The following is a 3,602-nucleotide window of genomic DNA, read 5'->3' as shown; positions in this document are numbered from 1 at the left end:
CATGAGCTTTGGTTGTACTAATTTGAAGTATGTTGAAATAGGAATGTGCTTGCCTGTGATTCATGGGACATTAGGGTTGCCTCGCGGTGGTGTTTTGTATAGATGTTATTATCCTATTATTATGCCTTGTTTTGGGGCAGACACCTGGGGGAGAGAATCCTTTTTGCATTAGTTTTCAAGAGCTGTTTAGCCCTCCTTTGGTACAGCATGACTTGTGGAACACTATCGTGAAGCCACCCCACATGTTATGGAAAGAACCTTGCTTTGGGTCCTTATATAGTTGCAGACGAGTTGGCTAGCCAACCAAGCTATTTGGCCTGCAGATTGGTAGTTGGCCAGTCTAGGTGTTGTTCCAACCCCTATGTAGACTTCTTCCCCGACCCCCTTAGTTCTTTTCCTATAGCTTTCCCCTCACTTCTTTTGGTATAGTTTTCCCTACTTGGAGTGCCTCTTTTGCACCTGTTCTTGCCTACCCTAGTCTAACCAAATGGCAAGCACCTATTCCTACCTACCCTAGTCTAACTAAATGGCTAGAATCAAGAGCTCAAAGAGTGCCATTGTAATTGTGCCTCACTGAAGAGGCTACAAACAACACATTTCTATCCTTGAATGAGGCGCTTCTCCCTTAGGTGTGGAGCTAGTGATCTAGTGTGACAGAGGTTCCTTAGTCCTTGTTGGAACCCTATAGTGAAAATTTGTACAAGGTTGAATATGTTACAAAATAGAGATGGAGAATGCTTGCTATAGCCAACTCTCACAGTGGAAGAATGCATACAAATGTAGCCTAGGAATTACAAAATGGTTAAAATCAAATGTCGCTCCTTTTTGTTGTGCACACAAATGGCTATATAGAGATAGTTACAGAGATGGTGCACTGAAAAGGGGGTGGATTGCAAGCTGTGTGTGTGTGTGTGTATGTGAGAGAGAGAGAGGGGGGGGGGCCTGCTCCAATAATGCATGCAAAAAAATAGTGAACATAAAAATAAGTAAATAGGTGATTTTTCTCTTTCAAAGGCAAATGGCCCTACCCCCAATATCTGATTGGGGGCAGGCCAAAACAAGGTAAGTGTAAGTGTAAGGTAGCTTGGGGATGTTGAGAAATGTGGTGCCATAGAGTACTAGAGTGATGTGAGAAGAGTAATATGGAGAGGAATTATGTGATTAGTAGAGTAGATTGTGTCAATGGATTGATGACATGTGTACTAGGAAAAGAATATATTGATCTTGTACTTTCTTATTTAAGAAAACATCCTCTAATGGAATGATATCTCTTGTAGTTCACCTTCTATCTTATCATGTTGTTTTCTTTTGAGCCTCCCCAAGATTTTTATCTAGGTAGGAGAGCAGAGAAAAGAAGTGAAAGAGGTGTGTGTGTGTGTGTGTGTGTGAGTGTGGTGGATGGACCATTAAATAAAAGTGGAGATGTGGCTATTTTGGAAAGAGTGGTGTCACATGAGACAAGGACAGCCTCCATCTCTCTCAAGAGAAATACCCAACAAAAGACAAAAGCATTTAGGATCTCCATAAGAGGATAAAAAGGTAAATGATAATCATTCATAAGGCCTGCCCAAGATTAAAAAAGAAAACAAAAAGGAAATGGTGTGGAGGAACACTACATGAGAAAAAAAGCAAACAAAAAGGAAATGGTGTGGAGGAAGACTACACGAGATAAAGGGAGGAGATAGAGAGAGAAAGAGAGAGAGAGAGAGAGAGGGGGGGGGGGGAGAGATGTTGTGTAAGAAGAAGACTTGAGGAGATACAAAGGAGAGATGAGAGAGAGAGAGAGAGAGAGAGAGAGAGAGAGAGAGAGAGAGTCAACCACTTCAAAGTCTGCATGCAAGTCCGATGAAGAAGAGTCAACATATTGTCCAATAGCAAAAATGTACTTCCCAAAATTTAAAAAATACCTAATTTCTGCTTTCCCAAATTTGAAGGGTTCCTAAGGCTACCTTGAGGCCAACCAACAAAAACTTGACCCTAATAACACATTAAGAGGAGATTAAAAAGCCTTAAACAACCACTAGACCAAAACTTAAACTTGGTAAAGTTGACCAAAAGAACTCAAAAGAAGTGGGATGGAACTGATTAGCCAAAAGCTAAGGATTAGCAAAATACTAAGGGCCAAAAAGCTCGACTCATGAATTGCAAGCCAATTGCAAACCTCTCTTTAGAAGTGAAGAGGGCTAGAGCTAACAAAAAGAAATAGCTGAAGCTTCATGTGTAGGTAGGTTGATAGACCTCAATAGCTTGAGCTTCATGTTGAGCTCCTAGACCTCCATAGCCAAGGAGCATAAGCTTCCTCCTCACCATAGCTAGCAAGCTCTCCAGCTATGGCTATGGCGTCGCCCTTCGATCCTCACTCCCTCATCTACCATTCCCCTCGCCCTCCCCTCTCCCTCTCCTCATACGTTGATGCTTCCTCTTCCCAATCCCTCACCTTTTCCCAGCTCCGCCTCCACATCCTCCGCACCGCCCGCTGCCTCTCCTTCCTCGGCATTGCCCAGCACGACGTCGTGCTCATCCTCTCCCCCAATTCAGTCTACTTCCCCGTCGCTTTCTTTGCTATCATCTCCCTTGGCGCGCGCCATCGCCACCACCGCGAATCCCATCAACACCTCGCGCAAGATCGCCAAGCACATTAAAGACTCCAGCACGAAGCTTGCGATTACCGTCGTGGACAAGGTCGCTGGCTGCGGTTTGCCTATAATTCTCATTGGTGGCGACCTGCATCATAAGAAGCCTTCGTCCATCCGATTGCTCTCCGAATTGGTGGAAGAGGCTGCTGCCCACCAGGTTCCTCACGTGGGCATTCGCAGGACGGATCCAGCTGCAATACTTTACTCTTCCGGAACCACCGGCATGAGCAAAGGCGCTATCCTATCTCACACAAACTTCATCGCGGCCGCCCTGCAAGTTAATACAGATGCGGAACTGCACGACGAAAGGGACTTGACACATCTCTGCGTGACTCCCATGTTTCACGTTTACGGCTTGTGCGTTCTCGTATTTGGGCAGCTCCAGAAGGGTGACACACTCATCATCATGCCCAAGTTCTATTTCATACACATGTTGGAAGCAATTCAGCTGTATCGGGTGACCAATCTACCCATCGTCCCACCCATAATGATTGCCTTGGCAAAGGAGGATGCAATTTATAAATACGATCTCAGCTCTGTGAGAGAGGTTACGAGCGGAACAGCGCCATTGGGCAAGAAGTCGTTGGAAGAAATCTATGAGCGTCTTCATGTTCCAGATATTTGACGGGTAACAAAATCTGAACTGAGAGCTCATCAGTTGTTGTAAAATAAAGCAAAGGTTCAGAGGTCGGTTGGGGGATCGATCGATCAATCTATCCTCGATCCATCACAAATTACAAGGTTCAATTGGGCTAGAGTGGGAAGACACGTAAACGTGGAGCGAGAACGACGTGGCTAGACCGGCTCCTGTACTCGTCCCTTCAATTGGATTGTGAATATGCCATTGTGAATATGCCGTACAAAATCAACTGTTTCCATGAGGTGATTCGTGAGGACAGGCTATATAGAAGCGGTCCGAGCTGAAATGACAATTTCTCGCCATCATGTCTGATGAAACGGCCTCTC

General features: G+C 45.0%; 1 pseudogene; it reads left to right on the top strand.

Moving 5' to 3' along the window:
- Positions 1-2,336: 2,336 nt before the first annotated feature.
- On the top strand, positions 2,337-3,261 carry LOC147897515 (putative CoA ligase CCL7 pseudogene; annotated as a pseudogene).
- The last annotated feature ends 341 nt before the right edge of the window (positions 3,262-3,602 follow it).

The sequence above is a fragment of the Dipteris shenzhenensis genome, chromosome 10, assembly GCF_047967505.1.
Source record: "Dipteris shenzhenensis isolate YYH24624 ecotype China chromosome 10, Dip_SZ_1.0, whole genome shotgun sequence".
In the NCBI taxonomy this organism is placed as follows: domain Eukaryota; kingdom Viridiplantae; phylum Streptophyta; class Polypodiopsida; order Gleicheniales; family Dipteridaceae; genus Dipteris; species Dipteris shenzhenensis.
This window is presented reverse-complemented; position numbering and strand designations above follow the sequence as displayed.